The sequence below is a fragment of the Struthio camelus genome, chromosome 6, assembly GCF_040807025.1.
Source record: "Struthio camelus isolate bStrCam1 chromosome 6, bStrCam1.hap1, whole genome shotgun sequence".
Taxonomy (NCBI): Eukaryota; Metazoa; Chordata; class Aves; order Struthioniformes; family Struthionidae; genus Struthio; species Struthio camelus.
In genome coordinates, this window is record NC_090947.1 from 26,977,791 (window position 1) to 27,003,170 (window position 25,380).

General features: G+C 37.0%; 1 protein-coding gene across 2 annotated transcripts in view; it reads right to left on the bottom strand.

Moving 5' to 3' along the window:
- Nucleotides 1-1,451, bottom strand: part of PSMD14 (proteasome 26S subunit, non-ATPase 14) — a 50,753-nt gene extending 49,302 nt beyond the window's left edge. The window contains exon 1 of one of the 2 annotated variants that reach the window (XM_068948791.1): nt 1,138-1,451. The gene's annotated coding sequence lies outside the window, so the exon portion shown is untranslated. The remainder of the gene's footprint in view (nt 1-1,137) is intronic. The other variant, XM_068948792.1, reaches the window with a different exon arrangement.
- Between the last annotated feature and the right edge of the window lie 23,929 nt (nt 1,452-25,380).

The following is a 25,380-nucleotide window of genomic DNA, read 5'->3' on the forward strand; positions in this document are numbered from 1 at the left end:
AACACAGAGTGTTCTTCTCAGTAAAATTGTCTTGTAAGTGTATAGCTGAAACAGAGAATACCTTGCACTCATAGAGGAAAAAAAAAAGTTTCCAAGATTAAGACAAACCTGTCAGATTTTTCAGGCTGCTTAATAGTTTTTCAGCTATATCTAGCTTTTAAATGGTTTTATATAGAACTGGAAAAAGCCACCTTGTTCGTTGCTGTTTTCCCGATTTTCTATTGTGTGCTAGAAAGAAGAAAAACTTCAAAGACAAGATCAGCATGCACTCAGATAACTTTTTGTGAGTATCCAGCTACAACACGCTCATTTACTCTATGAACAACACTGAAGTCAGCTACATACTAGAAGCAATCCTGTTACTTCTGATTATACCTTATTTTCTACTCGATTGTACAGCTTTCCTAAGATGGATTAGGGATTTCTTCTGCTTCGCGTATCTCTCACCACGGCACCGGGTGTTTTGCCCCAGCTCACCCTGCCCCGGTAGTTACAGGCGCGCACCGCCAGAGACTGTCGCAACGCTTTACTCCAGAAGCGGCAGCGCTTCAACCCGCGAAGTCACCCTGATGGCAAAGACGCTGCCGCTGCGCACAGGACAAACCGCGAACCGAGCTGCCGAGACGCTCCCGGCCCGGCCGCCGCAGGCTCAAACGCGCCGGCTGCTCTCGGCCGCCGCCGCAGGGTGCCCCGGCCGCGGGCCCCGAGGCCCAGGCGGCGGCAGCTGCCGCCTCCCCCGCAGCCCGGCCGCTCTCCGCCGCGGCCCTGGGGCCGCCCGTGACCGCTCGTGGCCGTGAAGCGCCCAAACTTCCCCAGGGCGCGACCGGCGCCGCCGCGACCACGGGGCGCAGCGCGCTCCCGCGACCAGCACCGCCTGGGGCCGCGGAGGGGCGAAACGCCCGCGGGGCCGTCGGACCTGCTCCCTCTCCCCCGCCGCCGCCGCCTCAGCGACAGCGCCGTTCCTAGCGCCGGCCCCGGCCCCGCCACCCTGCGCGGCGCGGCCCTCGGGCCCGCTCCCCGCGGGCCAGGCGAGGCCCCGCTCCCTCCGCCGCGCCGCAGGGGCCTGCCCACACCGCGGCGAGTCCCCCGCGGCCCGGCCGGGCCCCCGAGGAGCCCCGCGGCCCGGCCGGCCCTCACCTGCGCGCAGACCCCACTCCGGCCGGGCCGCCGTGAATCAGCCGAATTTCATTCAAACCGAGTCCGCCCAGGCCTCCCGCAACCGCTTCCCGGTTCAAAGGGCACACGGCAGGGACTTCCGGTCGCGTAGCTAATAGGGAGGCGGGCGGGGGGGGGGGGGGGGACCATGGCAACACCGGTCTCCTGGTAACGGCGCGCGCTGGCGGCAGGAGCCGCGCCCCGCCCTCGCGCCGGGAGCGGCCGTTAAACCGTCGTCCTGGCCCGGCCCGGCTGCGGGCGTCAGCTCCACCCAGCGCGGCCTTCCTCTGGGAGGCGGGGCAAGCCAAGAGGTCTTTGCGGCTGTCCTGGAGCCGCACGGGCCGCAGCCCGTCGCCGGGATCTCGGGCGCTCCCGTGTCGGCCCGTCCCAGGGACTGCGAGACCAGAGTTGGGGCCAGCCTAGGCCTGAGGCAGCTGAGAGCCTGGCAGGAGCCGTGCGCCGGGACCTGAGAAACCGCTCAGGTGGCAGTGGAAATCTCTTCCCAGAACTGCTGACGCATCCTTCTTGTCCACTGTGCTTGCTGGATTGTGTGTTAGCAAATCCAGAGCTGTCACAAAGTTATTTAGAGGCAGTCAGAGGGCACAGTCTTTGAGTGGTACTGAGTGGAAAGCAGTGTGTGCTGAACTGAAGTGCTTAGACTGCTTTGTTGTGTAAAGTGTAACTTTGTCCCTAGTTCAGAGTGAGATTGCAGCCGGATAGCACCTATAGTCAGAAAACTAGACAATAACGTGGCTGAAGAACCACAGAACATGTCTTCATATCAATAAATAAATAAGCACATAATAAGCACAGTACCACCTGTACTCATCTCAAAAGGAGAAAACAGAAATTAAGAAGGATTTACAGGAGATCATGTGTATGAAAAGAAATGGAAAAGAGTGGCAATTTTTATCACATAAAGAAGACCAATAAGTAATAAGATAAAAGCACGCATCCTAATGAACAATGCAGAGAAAGCAAACTGGAATTTTCCGTTATCCTTATGTTACCCTTAAGTCACACAGAACAAAAAATGTTTTGTAAATTATTTGAAAATACAAGGTTGAGGAGTGGAACTCAGTGCCTCAGGAAGTCACTGTGGCTAGAATAATTAAAGAGTGCAGATATATTTAAGAAATCAAGTTTTACAAATATTTTAGAAGATACAGGACAACTTAACCTGTAAAAGCAAGTTCTTAGAACTGTGTCTGAGGTTTCAACAATGGTGGTTTGTGTTTTCAAAAGCTTCTTTAAAGATTGAGATTATGGGATTAGAAGATGCTCAGCGTTTCATGCAGCAGAGAACTACAGAGAGGCATGTGAAAAGGTATTGTGTTACAAATTATGCTTAAATAACCTCAGCCAAATTTAGTCAACCCTTCTCTAATCCTTTAGCAGCCTCCAAAACCAATTTAGCAAACTCCAAAGTTTTTATACTGATACGAATCAAAAGAGAGAGAAAATGAGAAAACAAATTTATACACAGACACATACCATTCTACCTTTTTTGGAGGGTCAGGCTTTTTGAAAACAATATTCCTCTAATTGTCTCTTCCATCCCTTTTCAGATATTTACTAGGCTAAGGGAATCACTACAGTTAAAAATTCAGAAAGATTCCTAGAAGGCTAAAGGCTTAAAACACTGTTTTTTTTTTTTATGAGGCTGTATTTTCTGTTTCATGTTATTAAGGCATGTTATTAGTGCAGTACATCACTGCAACCACGGCCAAATTATTCAGAAAAAAGCAGAGATTTATTTGTGTGTGTATGCATATCTATGTATGTATGTCTTATACAATAAGAAAATTTACACCTTTCTTCAAAGCGGCAGTTACTTTCTTTCTTAGTTGACGAAGTAAAACTTTGCTGCTAGTCGTCATTGATATTCTGAGACTTTTGCATATTTTAATGTTGTCAAAATCAATTAATTATGGTTGAAAGTTCATTTTTATTTTTGAGAGTCTATGCATGAGATAATTTATGAATTCAGTGAACTGAAATGCATTATATAGTTTCCTGATTTGTACTGTGTTTTCGAGAGCAATCCTTTTATTCCGTTATGTTAACTGTTATTCTAACACTTTAATGAGAAATTATCACTATATTTCAATTCTCACTCTGCAAACATGTGTCTTTAAGGAACGTGATTAACATGTTAAGGAACACTTCTGAAAAAAATATATTTATGAAAATATTGCTCTGAGTTAACATGTATAATAAGGAAAAGTAACATAGATCTTTGTAATTCACCTATATCCTATATGTATATATTTAATGAGCACTGTCATTTTGAACCATCTGAAGATTTGGCCCTTCTCTTTTGAAATACAAAGTGAAACAGACTTTCATTGTTATTCCTAATTACATTTCAAGTCATAGTATTGACTTTTTAAATATATACATTTATTGAAATTTTATAAATAAATATAGTTACAGAAGAAGAAAAAAGGAGAAAATAGGAGAAATATTTACATTAGAAAGTACAGTGAATTAATTGGCTAGATAGAGCCAGTATCATAGTTGGTACTTATGACAGATGGTATTTTATATTTTGATGTAAAAAAGATATATTCTTAATCGTATATGTCAAAGAAAAGAGACCATATGTTGTTAAACACTTCCAAATTGTCATTTCATCTGAAGGGCACTCTTTTTCATGCTACTGAATCCCTTATTGTTTTGGTCTATTCAGCATTAATCCATAGAAGATTTTTATTTATTATTTTTCTGTACTGCAGTACTGAACAAAAATGTTAAAGATTTTGTTCTGTTTCTGCTACTTAGGTGGCTGTTTGTTGTGATATAAACTTATTTCAATTGGATCCTTATTTCTCAGCACTATCCTTGCTTCTAGTAAGGTGATCAACAGGGAGCAGAATTACTCAGAGATCACACCATTTTTTCCTAACTTCCTGTATCTGGTATGTGATTTCCCCCAAGTCTGTTTATGATTGAGTTAAAGCAGCAATGTTCCTGCAGCTCTGTAATTAACGAGTTTAATTTCATAGAGCTGAATGACAAAAGAGTTGCATATATAACATGAGGAATACACGGAGAGATTAGGCCCCAGTTTTCTTTCAAATCATATGTATAGACACACAGAATACTATTTGTGCTGAGAGTTTGTTGTAATCTAAAAAGCAGAAGATAAAACGTTAGAAAACCTGGGATCAGAATACAATATGCATTTAAGATTGGTCAAAACATTGGATTCATGAGAAGTTACACCTTCTGTGTTTAAGGATGTAGAACTGACCATAGACAAGGAATGTACATTGGGGAATACAAGATCTGATTTCATCCTTATGAGGGAATAGTAGAGTCACAAGAAGCACACTTGATTTTTTTTTGTCTTGGAGCTGGATTTGGTAGTCAAACATGGAAGTAGTAGGGGAATACTAGTTTCTTAAACTGACAGCCTTTTACCCTGAAAATGGACTAGAACTCTCTAGATATGGACTTGGCAGACCTATCAATGGGAAAATGGTTTCTTCTGTTATACTTGACAAGCACTCAGAATGGTTCAAAGTGCTTACGATGAACTCAGTGACATCCACAACAGCTTGTGAAATACCCAAACGAGTCTTCGCTACAAACAGACTAATAACAGGTCTTGTCATAGACAATGAATAAAACTTTACAAGAATATTCGTTAAGGTCAGTAAATAAGAGTGAGATTACTTTTTTTCTAGTCTTCTACACATTCAACTGTCAGCTACAGAAGACTGCTAGAGATTTGAAAGAGGTTTTATTAATCATGAAACACATGATTAATGAAAGCCCGCAAACAAAACTATTTTCATCTCTTCTGGAATATAGAGCTGCCCCTTAAACTATAACAAGCGTAAGTCCAGCCTAATTTTGGGTGTGAAGAGTGTAAATATGTATTTGGTTATAATCCAATCCATTCCATCACAGAATGGAGAGTTACTGAGAAAGTGAACCTTCCTAAAATGAGCTACAATAAAACAACAACAAAAAATTGAGCTAAAAGATCCTGTCTGTAATGAAAGTTTCAGTATTTGCCAGTCAATACAAATTTCATATGCAATCCTAGAAGAAACTGGACTTTTGTCTTTTTAAGTCTATTTAAAGTGATAGCTGAGTTGTGAGAACTATCTACAAACCATCTGGAGAAGACAAGGCCAAGAAAAAAATCAGTCATGATGGGGATGCTTGTGTTGGGGGTGTCTATGGAAAATTTTTATGAGGAAGCAGAGAAAGTGGGTTTGTGTCCCTGGCAATTGCAAAGGTGCTACTCTGTGACAGACAGATTATTTAAATAACTATGTAAAAGACTGTAAATTGGAGGCTGTAAATTAAGAGAAAGGTGGTATGTAAAGCAGACATACTGTGTTTTTTTCTGGATTACTGTGGGATGCAACAATGTTCCACCTATTTCTTATTTTTTCTTTATTCAGTGGGAGTTTTTTCCCTTATTTGTGACACAATAAAAATAAAGTTTACACTTCCTTTAGTACTTAAGATATTTTTGTTGTTGAACTGAAACATTCCTGTACAGAAGTGCTATGTAACTGGTACAATGCTTTGTAACCCTTACCTATGTCAGGTGGCAAGAGCCAAGAAATGAAGGCTAGACTAGACAGTTTCAGTCACTTCTGTGGCTATGTCTATGTTGCAACTGGTACAGACTGATAGAAACAAATCTGTAGGGTGAAACAGGCACTATATTTGTTTCAGCGTTTTCTTACTTTGGACTAGCTCTATTTTAGTCCCATGGATTGAACACCCATTTGCAGCTACTGTGTATTAGCCACGTTCCTGGTCTGCGTCTTCTACTTCAGTTTCATTTGAAAGAAATGCAGTTCCAGTGCTCCAAGACCGCTTCACAGGGCAGACCAAAGCACCAAAGTTGGGATAATTGAGAGTTTTGCTTTAAATCACGCTTCTGATCTGAACTTAAACATTAATGTAGATGCACCATATGTGTCATCATTTTTGTGGCAAAAAATGAACCCACAAGATGAAAAGAAAACATGGCAGAACACTGGAGAAGAGTGAAATAAAATTGAAGAAGGTGAAGTCCTCTGCATTATTACACATGGCGTGCCCAAAGCACTGGGCGTATACAATATGTTCTATGGAGAGCCTGAGGGACCTGTAAACTGCTAGATAAAACCCATGCAGTGAATATTTTGATCCTCACAAGAATGTCACTTGGGAAAGGCACATTTTTTACAAGAAACCAGCTGCCAGATGAGCCCATTGACCATTGTTAAGATCTTTAAAATAAAGCCAAGTAATGTGAATTGGAGCAGTTAACAGATGGATGAATTACTTGTGATATAAGTGATAACCAAGTCAAAGCAAGGTGAGAAAAGGACTTGACATTGCAAAGAACAGTGGATATTTGCAGGGCTAGTGAAGATTGCTTCCCAAATAAAAGTGTTAGCTAGTGGTGAAAGAACTGGAGTGTATCTAATTAAAAATGCATACCAAAGCATAAAGAGAGAATACAAGGGTAAACAAATGGCAGAGACCAGACTTGTTTTCAAAAAATGAAAAATCAATCACAACATGGTGCAAAGGTCCTGCACAAGAGGCTTGGTGTCCTGTATACAATAAAAGCAGCCATTTTGCAAAAAATAGATTGTTCTCAACTTAACTTGTAAAGATACGCTAAAGCAAAGCTACCCGTGACTATACTGAAGGAGCATGTAACAGTGGTGACAACAGTGAAAGTAATTATAATGATTTCTAAACGGGATAGTTAGAATGCTACTGTTCTCTAAACACAGATTCTCTGCTCAGCCAGTTTTTCTTTTTGAATTATATCCCAAACAGGGCATTTATGGATTTAGGAAATTCTCTGATGACACTAAAGTAATGAGGTTTGCTACATGGCTTCATTCCACACTGCTCTCCTTAAGTTAATTGAATACTTAGAGATTACACTACTGCAGTAATCAAAGTGATATAGCACAGAATAAAGTATTTGCAGTCTTGATGCCTTTACAAAATAAGGTTCTGTTCATGGTTTTGGGTTTATGCTGTGACTTAAAATGTGAATGAATCTGTGCTAAGTATTTAAATAGAAACTTGAGCTCAGTACAAAATAATGTATCTAACATACACATGAAATGTATGGCTGCCTAATAGTCTTGATTTTCAGAGGTATAAAAGTGACTAGTCTGATTATATTTAGATTCTTTCCTTAAAGATGGTCTCAGTCCTTGCAATGCACCATGTTATATCCCATGGCATTTTTCCCATTCATTGCCCTGATTCTTTCACCTTATCCTCCTTAGTATTTAGAATTCTCTTTTATGCCTATATACATTAAAGCAGTATGGATCCTCCTAAATGGATTTGGAAGTTTTCCTATGATAGTACTATCATAGTCCTATGATAGTAAAAATTACGAATAGCTAGCTAGATCAACATAGGAATTTCTTCTTCTCAGTTAATTTAGAAAATAGCTATGTAATTGATTAAACACATACAGTATACCTCAGTCAACTCAGTTCTTTGTAAAAGGAGGGGCTAGTGAAAGGAATAGGTAAATATAGCACAACTGTTTCTTCACAGAGCACAATTTGTACAGTTGTGATTATATCTTGTTCTCTGTGATCACAATAAATATACAGTCAGAATGTTAAAAATGTTTGATTAATTTTTTTTAATACTTGAATTGGCTGAAATATGATTTTGGGAAATTTAATTCTACTCAATTGGCAAGCCTCTTACAAATGTTAGCAGAAGTGTAGGCTGTATAGGCAGAGTACTTGCAATTGACAGGGAACTCCTCAGGTAAGGCAAGATGCTTATTTTAGTTATATTGGCTATCTGCCATAAATAAATACAGTACCAATTTATCTCATCTCACTAGCTAGCTTGATTCAGTTGATTAAAGACTGTAAACTGACTTTAATTATATGTTGTAACAGTTGGTATTTGGAGACCTAAATATTTGGGACCATGTGGCGACAGTTTGAATCTCCATTGTAGAAATGATCTGAAGAAACTCCCTTGACACTGGCTAGATTTCTAATTTCAGCCAATTTTTAAAAATTCATATGCCTCCAGATTTTTCTGTATTTAGGAAGTCCTGATTTTTTTAGTTTAAAAATACTATAAAATTTTTTTCATCTTATTCCAGGTCCAGTGTGTAGTCAAAGGATCAACTGAACTTCAGGAACCTAACTCCTTCCTCTGCAAAGGTAGGATGTGGAAAATGTGATCATTGTCAGATATGTGTTGCTAATATAATCAAACAATAAGACATTTTTATCTCCTGCAGAGATGATAGATGCAAATATTACACTTGCAACATATTATTTCTGATAAAAAGATTTGCATTTTTTTCTTTTGAATTCCTGAGGACTGATGACATGGCTTCCAGGTACTTTAGGTATCATTGATTTGTTCTGTGAATAGTGTATGTTAAAAAGTTATTGTATTTTATTTTTATTTTTATTTTTATTTTTATTTTTATTTTATTTTATTCTTATTACAGAGCTACTCACTCTGAAAAAACAGCAAAAAAGGTCTCCCTTGTTTATTCTTTGCTGTTAAAGTGTTGTTGGCCACAGCTCTGCTTAAAAAATTATATTTTATTTTACTAATAAAAATGAGGCTAAATCCAGATAAGCAGAATGTCACCCTGTTGAGACAGAAGTAAATATAAAAGCTATGTTGTAATTAAAATATTTAAAACAGATAATTTAAAATAGATGTTCATTTGTTCTAATTGTTTTATAGCTGGTATCTAACTTGCTGGGTTGTTAAAAAAATTATACAAACCACAGTCTAGATTATAACAGAGACAGTTCACACATTTGCAAATACGTGAATCAGGTTTTGGAGCTTTGGAGCTTTGTTAAGACAACATACTTGATCTAAATTGGTCAAAACAAATCTTAACTTAGGTTGAGACTACCGACTTGACTACAGACTTGTAACTGGTTTAATAGCCCAGAAAAGAACTTCATGCTCAGCTGAAAACGGATGTATTTACAGAAGTCAAAGAAAAGACTTCAGTAGTTGCCTATTCCCTTTAACATTCAAACTTTTTTGATACTAACCTAAGGTTTAAGGCTCTAAAACAAGGCTCTTGTTTTAGTTCAGCAAAGTATTTATGTCAGTTTAAGGCAGAGGTTTTCAATCTTTTTGGTCATGTGGATTCCTAAAAAATATCAGTGGATGCCTTTAGGTATGTTATATATGTAGACTGTAGTGATATATATAAACCAGCTGTTCTTAATTGCCTTTCACAGATTCCCTTAGAAGCAGAGTTTGAGACTAAGAATTAGACCACAAACACTTTTCCCTATAGCCTGCAGATCACAAGTTTAACATCAGTGCTTTAAAAATGCTTTGGACTCTTTTAGTAGTTTTTATAGGTCATGAAATTATAATGTTTAAAATATCTGAAGTATATTATGATATTCCATATGGCTTGTGAGCAACAGAAAACTTGGGTGGAGTAGACAACACAATCGTTAATCTCAAGAATCTCTTTCTTACCGTAATTATATTTCCTAGAAATTGGCATTAGAGCCTTATAATAGTATTTTTGAATATTTCAGGAGCTTTGGGTTTTTGTCTAGTATTTGTGTACTGAAAACTCCCAGGGCTTTGGCCTTTCCTTAGTATCCTTCATAGCAGTTGTCCGACAAACTAATATAATTATTTACGCCTCTCATTTTAGTTTTATACTCAGTAATAGGATGAAGTTTCCCTTCTCCACAAAATTTGAATACAGAAATAGATTAAATTGCATTTTTCCAAGTTATCTGAAAAAAAAGTTTGATCAAGAGTGGTAATCTCAGCTAGCTAACCATTACCTTTTTTATTCAACATCCTTCACTTGCTGTTTTCAGCAATTGCAGATAGCCTCTGACTAAACAATCGTCAGTCCTTTGTTGCGTATTTCTTTATGAGTATAGATGCTTACAGCTGCTATTGACTGGCTGTAAATAACATCATTTTTAATTAGAAATGCACTAATGTAGAACTACCTGCTCATCTTAGCTCTACCCTTCAGGTAACTGGAGCTGCTAATTACTTTCAAAAACTCAGGTCAAATGTTCACTATCTGAATTCATTAACCTCTCAGCAAAATATGGCTGTCTGTTTAAAAAATAGGAAACTTTACAGGTATTTTTAAAGGTCAAATTCCATGCTCAACTATATCCATTGACTTTATTTGTAGTTGGAAATAGATCTAGAATTTTATAATAGTAGTAGTACACAAATAATTAATGTTCTTTAAGTGAGTCATTGGTAAATTAGCTCTGTTCTTTTGTAATGGAAGACAGCAAAATGTACCCTTAATGGTTTACATAAGCAGTAACCTTCAAGATTTCCATCTCACTGACAAAATATCAAAGCCAGCTCATTCAGATTTTCTGCAGACATTCTTTTATGTTTTAGTTTCTCAAGTACGTAAGAAAAGAATGGTCTCCAGTAGTGATCATCACATGTAGACTACCTAACATTCTTTTCAAATAATAATGAAACTTGGGTATAAAGCCCAGGTCTCCTAGCTCATATCTTCTGACCCTCTCCAGTGGACACAGATTTTTAAGAAATGTTTTCTTGTTTCAATTTCAATGAAACTTTGACACAACTATTTGAAGCTATCATAATTTTGCATCTGTTTGAAAATATGGATGTTCAATCTAGATCTATACTTTTGCATGAGATGACTGGAAAGATACTGTATTATACAGATAAATGCATAAGTAACAGAGAATTTTGTAAATTCTACACACTTATTTTATAAAACCTACACACCTACTGTCTTGAAACATGTGAGTATACTGCCTACTGTGTGAAAGGTAACCATTCTTCTAATTATTTGAAAATACCTAGGATATTACAGTCAGCTTTCAGATAGCCATTAGATTTAAAATAGATGAGTTATTTACAAGATTAACATAGTTTGAATCTTTTAATTTGTATGTTACTTATTTCAGCTCTTCAGTTACTTTCAGTTACTGAACCCTTGTTAAATTTTCTTCACTGCTTTCCAGTAAAAATTCTAGTTAGTTTTCATACATTCTTTATATACTTTAAAATTGGCTTCAAATGTACTTGACTAATATGGATTATGTTCATGCCATAAACGAAGTAGAATAAGGTTTTTCTTGTTTATGTGTTGTTATAATGTAGGTATGCTTTTGTTCCTTTTGATTCTAGCATTATATTTTACTATCCTAGTAGAAGAAAACTTAAATAAGATCAAGCATTTCTTATGACAAGAGAAAGCAGCTATTCTTTATGTATTTTTTAGAGGAAGAATCTCTCTACCTAAATCGGGCATACAGAATCTATTGCATTCTGAAGTCTTTGTCATTTTGCCAGTCAAATAAGCTTTTTTTTTTTTTCGGTTGTTGAAGATGGTAAAAATGCTAAATATACTCTTTCATAAGGCTTACTGAAGAACTCTGATTTTATTTTCTTTTGCATTGACTGATGCCAGTAGGAGGGGAAGGCATATATTATTAACTGTATTTATTATTTAATGATTTCATGGTGTATATATTTATAATTATTTAGAAAAATGGCTAAGGTAGATCTTCAAGCACAGAGAAATAATATCTTTCCTATGTAAGAGTTACAAATATATTCTAGTATAAATTCTATACTCAAGCCATCCCATCCTAAACTGTGCTACAATGCCCAAGGAATAGGACCAGTATTTGAGTGGAAAAGCTCATAAATTCCAGAGTGAGTTGTATTATCACCTCAGATTGGCAGTCCTTCTATTTCAGATCAGAACTACCATTGTCTTTAAGAACAGCATAAAGCAGAAATCCTGACTACAAATGGTCATCCAAATTCTTAAGTATTTTGTGTAACAGCTGGATGCCAAGTTCTCCATTAGTTAATGCTTCATCTGATTCATGATACTGCAGTCAGTTGGAATCCTATTACTATTATCAACTAACAGCAAGAAGATACAGTATTCTGATTTTTTTATGATAAACTGTTGCAGATAATGGCTATTGGACAGGTGTACCTCAGTACAAGCAGACAAAAACATTTCTTTATAGTACAGTATGTAAAAACACAAAGTGATGCACTTTACAGTTGATTTGGATGAAAAGAAAAGTTAGATTGGAAGATCATTAGCATTTATTACCATTGATATTAAATATCTATGCAAGCTGCATTCATTTGATCTGCAAATGTTGGTGGAAAATAAGGCCATGCATATTCCTACAACAAAGCTGTTCATTGTATAATTTAGTTTTCAGCTGAGTCTGAACTTACTGCAGGTGAAAATAAGATGATCCAGATCTGTCAGCACTGATATACATGTAGGTGGTTCCATTATTATAATTTGTGAAATGCTCACAAGCTGTCTTTGTGAGGGTGCTTATATAGAGTAATGTATTAAAAAGAAGCAAGATGTTCTACCTTATGATGGCATTGCAGTTGTGTAGTTTGTGTAAAGTGATCAAATGTGTCTAAGATATATATGGAAATAAGTTTTTGAGCAAGAAAATTGTATCTATCTTGTGTGTTTTTGTGTGTAAGATAATATCGCATACTTTAAGAAAGAATGTCCTGCTTTTTACATTCTGGATACCTTTCAATCAAAGGTGACTGACAAGTATTTATAAACCAGATGTTCTTTTTATGAGCTATGAGTTACTGCAAGAATTGTAGCACCACTGTTTTTACGTGGAGAATTGGTATTAGATGCAGACCTGTCCGTCTCTCTTGAATACAGAGTTGTTTTATTAATACTAGTATATTTTCTGGACTTTTTTCACTGTTTTGTGAAGACCACTCTGCTTTTTTCAACCTTTTCTTACGTTCTACTTTCAGCTTGTTGTTTAAAATAAGCTTTCAGTGTTGAGTGGGTACAGTAGGTTTAATAGATGTTAGAAACAATTTGTAACTCTAGTTAAAATAACTGAGGCAGTAAAATAAAATGTCTGCTTCAGACATCTATTTTTGATACGCAGGCCTGCTTATGAAAAAAGTTTATTTTTAAATATAATATGACTGGATATAATCCAGTACATTATAAGCTGAATTTCATTTTTCCCCACATAATATTCAGAACTAGTAGTAAAATATGAAGAGAATATATGAAGAGAATCTTTTATTAAGATGGGCTAATCTACTCAGAAAAAGAGGGCAAACTTTTGGACTCATAATCTCTTCATTAGAGTCTTGCTTCATCTACTTTCTGTGAAGCAAGAAGAGAAAATTATTTCTGAAATGACACCAATTTAGGTTTGTGCCCATGTAGCTGTATGGTTATGCCGTTTTGGAGCTCTGCTTGGGAAGTTTGGTCCACATGTGAATCCATGCTTAAGCTTGAATAACAGAAATAGCCAGCTACATGAGCCAGTAAATTAATTCTGAAAATAGAACAAGTTGTAGTCACCTGAAAAGCCCTAATCCTGAAAATGTTTAACCATATTGACTATTTTAGTTACGTGAGTAGAGATCCCTTTGGATGAACAGGGCATTCCTAATCTGTAGCAGATTGCTTAATAGGTGCCTAAACAAGCAAGGTGTTCTTGGTGATGCGAGACTAAGAGCCAAATATATATTATCTGTCCTTGAAAACGAAATTCCTGCACTGAAGTATAGTCAGCTATGTAGAAAATTAAGTATTGAAAAAGAGCTTCAGATTCTGTAGCCCTGTTTATCTACCTGGAATGTGAACATGGGAGCCATCAAAGTTTCGTATAAATAGCAGCTCTGCTTTTCTTCTCTTTAGTTCTGGCCAGTGTGCCATTTTTGAAGTATTCAAACAAAGAACCACAAACCGCTAGTCACACCACAATACCAGCTTGTGTTTACATTTTCAGCTCTCCAGATCATGATCCTATTGAGTGCACATAGAGCGAGTGCGTGTACACGCGCCCATCCACCATCAGGAGAAACGAAACTGTAAACACAAGCTGGTATTTTGGTGGGGGCACACTAATATGGCGGTTGGTAGGGTCAGAAGGTGGAGGGTGAATTATGGATCCAGAATTTCCTTATATTTTTCTCTTTAAGTCAGGCTGCTTGCACAGTAGCTGCTTTTCAAAATGAAATGTTCAGCTGTTTTAAGGCAGTAGGGCCTAGTTACATTAATTTTAAACTGCATCCAGACTTGAAAGAAGATTGATGAAAGCGCTAGTACTTGAAATACTTAAACTAGACAATGAAATATGAACTATATTTCAGGGAGTTTTGCTTCAATGAGTGGAGGGGTGGGCTAGGATGGTTTCAATCTTTACTATTTATGTCATTCTTTGGTAGATGAACTACTTAGCAAATCATCTTGTTTAATATTAAACTAAACACTAAGAAAGCATTACAAATAATATTTAATATGGTGACAGAGAAATTACTATCTTTAAAACTTCCAGAAATCTAAGTTAAGTTTTACATGTAAATGTGAACTGTTAGTATATAAGACACTTCATGGGTAGACTGAAGAGAGGATGTATTTAATTAGGTATCTCTAAGAATTTCTCTGTGTTTACTGTTTACTTAATTTAAGTGTATCTGCAAGCCTCTAGTCTTTTTTTTTATCGATGAAACAGTATTATTTCACTAAAGTTGGAGAGTCTGAACAAAGCTGCCTTTTATCCAGAGAAGGCTTGTCTTTGCTGCATACAGACAAGCTGTTGCCATAATCCTTGTGAAAATCTCATCCTGAAGAATCAGATCCTTTTGCCATTCTCTGAAGTTGATAGTTTTCTGTACTGGCCATTTGTAGCCATTTTATGCTGCCTCCTCCAAGAAGGAGAAGAAAGAAGAGTATTGCAGGAGGTATAATCCTGTTTTGAGAGAATAGAACTCTTGAATGCGTGATCAAGCCATGGCTTTTAGAAACAAAACAAAGAGATAGGTAACAAAATGAATACTATTGCCTTCAGAAGGAAAATATGGTCTCCCTGTAAAATCAAACTAGTTTGATAGCTTCTTCTAGAGTGAGAGCAGCCTGTCCTGATTTCAGTCCTGCTATCATATTAGCATGTTATGTTAACAATAGGATTTCTAAGCTCACTTAGAAATAGTAGATGTTTTAAAACATTGTGAAATAAATCAGGCTATCGATACCAGACAAGTTACTTTAAAATGAAATGAATTAAAAAACAAATAATCTTAAAGGCAGATAGTAAAATACTTTCTTGAAAACTGTAAATACACTTGATTTAGTAACATGTTTGATGACCTAGCACGTAATACCATTATTTATTTGATCCTTTTTTAAATGAGAAGGCATGTATATGTTAGAGAGAGCACAGGACTCTCCGAAATCATGGGCTTTGTATTGAACTCTCTACACTTTATGCAAGTTACATAACATTTTAGTTCTTAGCACACTCTGGTTAAAAAGAGTGAAGACAGCTATTTATCTGCCCCTAAAGGACTTGTGAAGTTTGATGCATGTATATATTGTGAGTATACAGGGTTACTGTTTGAAAGAGACTATTTAAAATAATTGTTTATCCTCAGTAATTTTTATGATCCTCTTGGAACTAAAAGATCATTCAGAAGATTGTAATTCAGTGACCAGATCTGAAAAGCACCACAAAGCTTGAAGAGGAATTAAGACTCAGACTACTTGATATAATTAATTAAGTTTAAAGCCAGGATGTTTTCATCTACACTTTTAGATAGTCCATAGAATACGAGAGACAAGAGGGAGAAACTAGAAGGAGCTCCAAAAATAAATAAATTTTCCTTCTTACTCCTGTCACATTTACATTATACACAGTGCTGTTAAATCACCATTATTTTTTACAGATAAGTAAGTTATTTGTGTGAAAAATGTTTTCATTTGATTTAATGGAAGCTGAGTCTCAATAAAATCCATCACTTTAAAGAAAAGAGGATGTGAGAGGAAAAAAGCAAACACATTATTGAGAGATTTTCAAAAAAATCACGAGAGTTAGCAAAATACTGAAAGCTTCGTGAACTAAAACTGTAGTAGAATGAGTTGGTGGGAGGTCCCATTTCACGCTCTTATCAAAACAAATGATTGATAATCTTTGGTCTTAGAAAGTTATTCTTCTGTCATTTTTTGAAATTTATATTCCCTTTCTTTCCTGTTCTGTTAGCCAACAAGATGTACCTCACTTTAGGGGTGATTTCAGCATTCTATTCATCTAGGCTTGCTACTTATTTCTATGGACCTTTCAGCTCATTCTAATTTTCCTATTCATGTTCAAGGAACCCATCAAACAGCACGAAAGATCTAACCGTTGAAAGACTTTTCTAGCCCAAAGATAAAAGGTCTCTTCCATGGTAGGGCAGAACAAGAGAGCCATGCAGCAAGCCATCAGTACTACAAAGAGATGTAGTAGGAGCAGGTATAAGGTGCCTGTTCTTACCTGCTGTAAGAGCAGGTAAGAAGAGAGACCTGCTCGGTGCTTTTCCTAGACCTAAAGAGAAGAGTATCATATGAATGAACCTGAGACTAAACAGTAAAAATAGCGCAGCTGTAGTAGCAGTTATAGTAGTATAGCCGTTAAGCTACAGACCCTATTTTTTAATATAAGTGATGTCTTTAATAAGGAGCAGAACAAAACAAAATTTGGAAGATTGTACTTCTGAATGCCACAACTGAGGGGATTGGCAGAAATCAGTCACTCTTTAACACAGTTAAAAATGCATCAGTTTCAATAATAGAAAAACAACACTATTCAAAGGAAGAAAATTCCTAGGACTGGTATGCAACTGAATGTTTGGTGTGAATAGGAACCATGCAGCCAAATCAAACCTGTGCACCCTTTTACCTTGGCCAAACACACTGGCAAGCAATCTAATTTTATGTGTTAATAATTATTTGCATAATATTTACATTTTTAAAACTTAGTGGATTATATATTTCATATTTCCATGTATACATTGTATAGCGTTGCGAGCCATATGAAGAAAAGTATTTTGCAATCATATCTTCTTATGTAATTTCAGTTTTTGTATTCAGTTTTGTATTCAGATTTAGTAGTACTGAAAATATCTGTGGCATATACATAATTTCTGTAAGTGGTTTGGTAATGTACAAACTCCTGATTTTGACAGCATAGCAGAAGACCCCATGGAATATTAACTTCCTAATAGCTTAAACAGTGTATTTCTTCCAAAAGAGTTTTTCTTTTTAAAGCATGTTACTGATATTTCAAAAGTAATGTGATGTATATTTGCATATAGTAAACAGTGGAGCACCTGTAAAAGTGCGTTTCATTACTTTAACAATTAAATGCCTTTAAAATATTTTTTCAAGGGCCGGTTTAAATCTTACATAGGTGAAACTCAGTTCAGTGTCCAATACAGTCAACAGGTAGACTCACGTGTGGTATGTCAAGTGAAAACGTATTAGATGCAATAAATTACTATTACTATTCCTGTAATTGATTTGTTTATTTCTTCTTGGGGGAGAAGTATGGAATGACTTGCCTTATGTTTGTTTTGAGGAAGTTCCTTCAGAATTAGATTTTATTTACAGTAAATCTAAGGCTGTGGTTCCACAGCTGAAGCCAATCTAAATGTTGATTGCTGCAAACCCTACTTTTGGCCATACGTTACCACTGCTTTCCCTTGAGCTCTCTTTGCCATGCTCTTCTCAAGCATTTGCACTGGCACCTTCATTCATCTGACTTTAAACTGAATCTCTTGTAGCCCAGTGGCCTGCTACTAACCCAGAAAATTATATAGGATTGGTTTTCTGTCCCTTTGGCTTGCCTGTGGGATCAGATCAATGCCTCTGCCAGCGAGACACTCAACCAGGTTTGGGAACAAACAAAAAAGAGGACCATCTCTTTTGATAGTAGCTTATTTTTTGACTAGCCTAGTTGTATTGTCAGGCTGCATCCTGAATAGTTTTTGCCGTGAAACAGCTCACCTGGGTGGGGAGGTGGGGCGGAAAGTGTCATCCAAACACTACAGCTGATGCAAAGGAGCAGGCAGAAACATTTATCAGGAAGCAGCATGGCACAGTAGCAGCTTTGATGTAGAACAAAGTGGCATGGAACTGCAGCTTTAACTAATGAAATCGGGTAGTTGGATATGTATTACTTATGAATTGTTAGAATATGTTAGCCTTTAAATTAAAATAATGTAATGTTTATATTTAAACAGAAATAGTGTAGTAATGGGTTAAATGACTAGTTGTTGTGTTGTTTTAGGATGGCATATTATAACAGTTTAAAATCAGCCTTGTAACATTATCAGTTATTCAATTATTATATAATAATCTGTATATAATTATTATATTTTATATTTTGTAAATATTTAAGAATGGGACCCTGAACCTGATTTCTTTCACATCCATGACAGTTCTGTTTCTTAGAGCAGGATTAGACATATTCTCAAATTCCTTAAAATTCACAAGTGACATCATCTTATTGCAAAGTTGATCACTCAGCTATGTATAATAGCAGTAGACTCAGTAGACTTAAAATATTTAGATCTGTCTGCCATCAAGCCTTTCTTCTCTTATGAGAATGTCCTATTATTGCATTAATTGTTCCAAGACTTCCAGGAGTGCACAGAGCCTTTTTAAAATATAATAGCTAGAGCTGTATTTCGAAAGTATTTAGAAAAAGAAGCTAGTATCTAAATTAGGTTATATTAGATGTGCAGTGTTTCTTCGTCTTAATTATCCTGAGGCATTGTATCTAAATAGTATTAACTGGGGTTAAATAGTATTAGCTGAGGTTAATATCCATAAGAAGACAGATTTAGAATCTCATTGCTAAAACTGGTCAAATAATTCATAATGAATTATTCACCTTGTTTTTTTTCATGAACTCTTGGTGAACAGATTGTGATTTTCTCAGAATAATTAATTATTCAAAGTTATTCACCAAAAAACTTAACTCTTGGGCTTAGTTTCTTGATGAGCAGTATATTGTGAATATTTGGCCTCAGTATTACAGATCATTCAAAAGTGTACTTTTTCCTATTGTGACCTTTCCTGATAAGTTCAGTTCTCTCCGAGATGATACGTTTATAAGGCTTTTTTTTTCTCATATCCTCTAGGGAACAGTTCCTTTAAATCTAACAGAGATGTACAGTAACAATCCTAAAATTAATATGATATTATCTCTGCCTTTCTAAATGCCACTAAATATTATGCTTTTCATTAGTTTCCTATTTCTTACTCTTCTAGAGATGATACATTGTCAATGACATATAAATTATGTTTTTATATACTTTATATACATTAAAATTTTCCTCAGAGTAATTGCTGAAAATGTTTTGTATATGTGAGTACTATTTTAAGTTACTTGTCTAAATCAAGTTAGTTCATATATATTAATATATATATTATTTAATATCTCTAATATTCAGAATAAGATTTTTTTTACTGTAATAGCTTCCATATTTGACGTGGAGAATATAATAAAGTGCCTAAATAAACTATCTCCACTGTGATCTCTTCACTTTCTGTAACAGTCTCTCCAGTGGAGCAGCTACAGTTGCTGGAATAGCCGTGAAGTAGCGTGGTTGGTTGTAGCTTTGCAAACATTTTCTGAAAAAGTTGATTCAGTCCCAGTTTATGCTACTTTCCTGCATAGGTCCTCATTTCTTTCTCAAGAAAAATACAGTCTGGAGGTGGCTGCATCTCGCTGAGGAGCAAGTTTTTCCTCCAAGGAGGCAATACTCTTGAGAAACTTCTTGTGGCTCCTCTTTTCCAAAAGTCTCCCTTTGTGGGTTTTTTTGTTATTTTTTATTTTCCTTTTTTTGTTATTTTTTATTTTCATAAGCAGTTTAGATTTCAAAATCATGTACAAATGATACAAACAATACAACAATATAGAGCTACCTTTTAACACTGGAAGACCCTGTACTACCAAAATGCTTAAATAGTGTAAGGAAAGTAAAAGCAAGGAAACAAAGCCTTTTGTTTTTGTTCTCATTAATCAAATGGAAATAAGCTACTCAGGTAGCTTAGTGGCTCTATGACTGTTCTGTGACCATTAATTTTAACTGGCTTCCTTTTCTTCTTCAACCTTTGCTGCTCATAGTTTCTCTTTAGTAACAAGTTAGGAGAATGTACTTGTAAAAGTACATGCAATTATCTTCTACCCCAATGAATAGGTGTAAAAGTTGAAGGATTTCATTCTAGAGCACAAAAAATAATGTTCTGGTTGGTAGACAAAGTTCTGAATTTCACTGTAAATGATTTGTCATTCTTATCTGTTGTCTCAGGACCATGGAAAAAAAGTCCACTAATGAAAAATTAGAATGCTCAAAGTGTAAAACTAGTAGCAGATGAACAATGAAAACAGTAAAAATTATTTCTTATGGTGCTGTTTCCTACACCCCTCATCTCCTTTATTTGTCCCCTCTCCTCAGTATCCTCAGGTTATGTCTGTTTCTCTTAAAATCTCCAGAGCATCCTCTGTTCCTTTAATGGGCGATCTCTGGAATATTTCTGGCTTCTCTCATAACCTATGGTTTTGGGGTTTGGCCTGCCATTTAGGCAAGAGACATGACATGGTGATACTGGTCCAGGAACACATGTGGTTTTTTGGTCAACCAACTGCTGCAGAATAGAGCAAATAATGGTTGAATTCTCTGTGCCTTTTCCTCAGATTAAGAGGTTTATTCTTATACCTATCAATTTCCACAACATTTGTAGGATCTTAATATCATGGCAATCTTTATTCTGCAGTCAAATTTGGCTGAAATTTGCCAACAGATTTAAAAATTGTTAGAAGACAGGCCGTAAGCTGAAAGCCTTTTTTCCTTATTCTCTTTGGAAACCAGACTAAAAAAATTCACCATTATTTCCTACGTCAGGGAAGAGAAACCCTGAAAAACTTATGCCTGACAAGCATATTGCATGGCAAATAGAAGAATATTTACAGTGTTTGCACAGTTATATGTAAACCTGTGTCTGATGCAAAGGTTCCTAGATAACGATCAGATAAAACCATACCCAAACCTGAGAGAGACATGTTCTCAAACTCAAAGTATTTTAAAACTCCAAGCAGTGAGTGCGGTTGTGTACCGCCACATGTTTTGCAATGCATAGTTATAATTAAGTGAACTAAGGATGAAGGCCCAAACCCTGTTCTCCTTTACCATGAAAATAAAAATAGTATTTTTGTTCTGAATTTTCAGAATACAGTTAATTTACATGTTCGATTGCGTCGTATGTTGTTTGAGATTGTAAATTCAATGTTATTTAAACCTGTTCTTTAAACGAAGCTGATTAAAGAGATTTTTTTCAGCATTAGAACCGAAGAAGCAAAGGAGAAGGGTGAATGCAAAATGTTTTATATATATTTATATATATTTATATATATATATGTGTATATATATACACTTATATTCATTAGAAGGCTTGATGGCCATTCTTTGTCCGAATTAAGAAGTTTAAAAGCAATTCTTTCATTGGAAAGTGATCAGATGCTATGATAATTTTGTTGTGAAATTGATGTGGATAAAAATACAAAACTTTAAATCATCCCTTGAATTACAGTCCTGCTATGTTCTATGGCTTTATGAGACACTAGGAAAAAATACAAGGATAGATCAACAAAGGTGTTGAAGAAGGGTTTGCAGTCTGGAAGAAAGCGCATCACAGGAAGACAAGAACAGATGCTGCTTGTTGAATATCCTGCAAATAGATTTTCTGTTGTGTATCTGGTCAGAATAATATTTTAAGTCAAGCTAGTCTTTCTGCAGTCTAGTTTACCCACCTAAATTTTTTAAAATTCTCCCTTTAGGACCCTAGTATTTCCAGAAGAATCGCCCCTCCCAAAGATCTTTTCAAGGATCTGTGAAAATAAACGCTATATATTCCACTTCCAGCTGAAAATCAGAACGTATGGGTCTGTTTATATCCCAACTTTCCTCTACCTTGTGTGTGATAATGATTTGGTGATTCAACAGAACAGTGAAGACTTAGATTGTAAATCTAAATATATTTTCTTTGTCTGACTAAAGTATTGGGTGCTATTTAAAGAGCTGCCGTTGGACTTGGATAGGGAAAGCCTATTGCGAAGATAGAGGGGGAGCAGTCAGATTTAGGGCTGTTGCGTGACTGGGGGAGTAGTAATGCACAAAACCGCTTAGCTGGTATGATAGCAGATGTTGTTCTAAAACGCGGGGCTGCTTGCTTGTCACGCCGTCCCTCCGGTAAGGCTTTTCAGTGCAGAGCTGCTGTACGCCGAGGACGGACTCAATAGGCGTCTTGATGGTGACACGTTGCTACTCGTCTGCATCACGTTCCGAAACAGCCTCTGTTTATAACCGAAGTATAGTCGAAGTATAGGAACACAACGCTGTTTCAACTAAAAATGCAATTACTGAATAACAAAATGGAAATGAAATAGTATGGGAGTGTAAGTGGCAGAGGAAAAAGAAGGCAGAAGTGGCGACTGTCCGAGGCACGCTCCCGCCGCACGGCAGGCTGCCGCAGAAGCCGTGCCAGGCAAGTCCGCCTTCTGAGGCACCTGCCCCTGGAGAGGAGCAAACTTCCCTGGCCTCTCTGTCTTCGGGGAGAATCCTTCTTTTCTTCCTAATCCCAAACACGTTGAGATCTTTAAACGTGAAAATACAACTATTAAGAATTCACTGATTAGCGAAAACATTAGCTAACCACCCTGCGCCCAACCTGGAAAAGACAGATACTGGGGAAAGCGCTGGGGACAGGCTGGTGTGAAATGCAATAGCCTTGCAAAGCCTTTCCAGCTCCAGCCTGCTATTACAAGAAAAGGATCATGTGAGGATCCTTTGAAAGGAAATGTTCTGACTAAGGCAAGCAACTGCATTAATTGGGAGTCTTGTATTCATACATGCTGGGCTAAATAAAGCAAGCTGGTTTGCTGCAGCAGGCTGGGGGAAATTTATAAAACTAATCCTTTCAATTGTTTTGTCGTTGATTAGTGCATAACAAACGCACCGTCCTAAACGTTTCATATAGCACGGAGCATCTTTTCCGTGAGCAGGATAAGCATCCAAAAACAAACAAACAAACAAACTCAAGCAAATAAATCAAGGGGAAAAAAAAAAGCTCGGATGGCCACGATTCTCTATTCTTTAGAGCCGAAGCTACAAGATATCCTCTTTTTTATCACATAGTTAAACTTTCATGATGTAGACAAACTCGGCAGGACAACAAAGATTTGATCTTTGTGTGAAAGAGGAAAGTAATGGAGTGAAAGTCTCTTCAGAGGGTAATTATTCTTTGGCCGCTCAGACAAGAAGTTCCCTGTCACTGTTAAGGTTAATGTTAAGGTAGCTCCGCTATACTTTCCCATATTAAAAAAAAAAAAATCCTCCCCAGAATGTTATACTATTAATTGCCAATTTGCATATGTGTGCAGCTGCTGTTTTGGCTCTGATCTTCCATCCGATAAGCTTGCTGGAGGTATCACAGAGCACTTGGCAGCTTTCCTATTTGAAAAGAAAGCCTCCCTAACTACAGAACAGCTGATAGTCTATCAGTGATAGACCCTGATGGCGTGAATTACAATTACACTACTTTTCACACTAAATCTGGGTGATAGCTACTTGGAAAGAAGTTTCATCATTTTTTACCACAAACTGGAAAAAGAATTACATGGTCATGCTGTGCTTTTAAAGGCAGTTTGGTTCACTTTTGTCTATTTAACACCTAATTCCGAGGAGTCCATAGGCATCTGGAGATCTGAACGTCGCGTAATGAATTCACTGTTTAGATGGGAGATTTTTTAAATCTACCTCAAATTACATTTATTAACAAGGCGAGCAGGAAGTGTTAAGAGTTGTTAGACGCTTCATTTATTAAATAATTTGTGGGTATTTTCAGTTGTCATATCCAGAGTCATGGGGGTTTGCTTATTTTTTAATTAGCAATTCCAAAACAATGCTACTGCAATTTAACAATTCATCACGTAATCTGAGGCTGTTCAGTTCAGCCACTAATGCTAGATAATTCAGATTGTTATTTTGATCTGTTTATAACTTATTTTGTTGTGATAAGAGAACTGCTGCCTTGAAATTAAGAGGCATGATTTTCTGTGGACCTTGTTGCGACCTAGCAACTAGCTATGTCGTCTTTGTCTACCTATTTCTTAAGATTAAACCTGGTATAGCAAGGCAATAGTAATTTTAAAAAATCACATACTTATTCTCTCACTCCATGAGTGATCCCTATTTCTCCTTAGTGTGTTCTGATATACAACTGCGGAGGAGGAGGTGGGGGAAATGAAAGTGTCAAAGTAAATTTAATTGTAAGAGTAAGTCACCCACATTGCTGCCGAGGTCATGACGTCTAAACTTTTTCCTTTATATGCCAGCAAGTTAATTTAACGAGGTGCTGCTCTGACGGTTAAATGTAGCTCTTTAAATATATTATAAAGACATGGTGGAAAGCCTGACTCCTGACGTAGCTAACCTAACAGAAAATAGACTTTGTTTTCCTTTTTTAGTTGCCTGCTTTATTAGATTTCTCACTCTCGCAGATTATCCAAAAACTACCCATTGATTGATCGCCCGTAGAGCTGCATTTGGTGTAAAGAAAAACTTCACAGCTTTATTGGCTCCCAGGAGACAAAACAAACATAACAAGATATTCGTATTAATACAAACAATGCAACAAATGAGAAAATCATCACATTTAAATAAGACGGTAAAGTCAGTCCAGTGTACATCCCAGCCGCTGATATACTAGACATGGCAGCTCAACTAATCACCAGCTCTCTCAGGCACGAGTCCCTATGGGAGTTGCGTTACTGCTCACGGCATCTCATCACAGCAAACACGGTTAACCTAAGAAAATGCCACCGAATAAAACTTTTAAGAAAGTCAGTTACACTGGATTTCTCACCCAGTTTAACGGTATTTTAATGCCGCTTTAAGAATCTAAATAGGTATGTTGAGATTAGTCTTTTCCTTCTAAAAGCTTTTGAACGGTTATTTGTACAGGCTCCGACCTGGATGCTGTTGCTCATTTTTTTTAAGAGCACTACACAAATAATCGTAACAAGACATTTATTTTGGGAAGGGAAAGCAGTAAGATGCGAACTTTCTGCCATTTCTTCTGAAGATAAGGAAGAGAGGGACGTGTCTCTTCAGCATTGGTAAATGAGTCTAAGCCACAGGTTTTAAATTTTCCAAGAAATAAACCTCCCCTGCCAGTACACACACATGCACCACTAACTTTTGATTTAAAAGGAAACTAATGCCTTCTTAGCTTTGTCCGGGAAAAATGTTGCTTGATTTACGTTCACAAGAAAACATCAAAAAAGAGAGGGAACCGTTTTCAAGGAAAACAAGCCAGTAAGCCAACCCTCT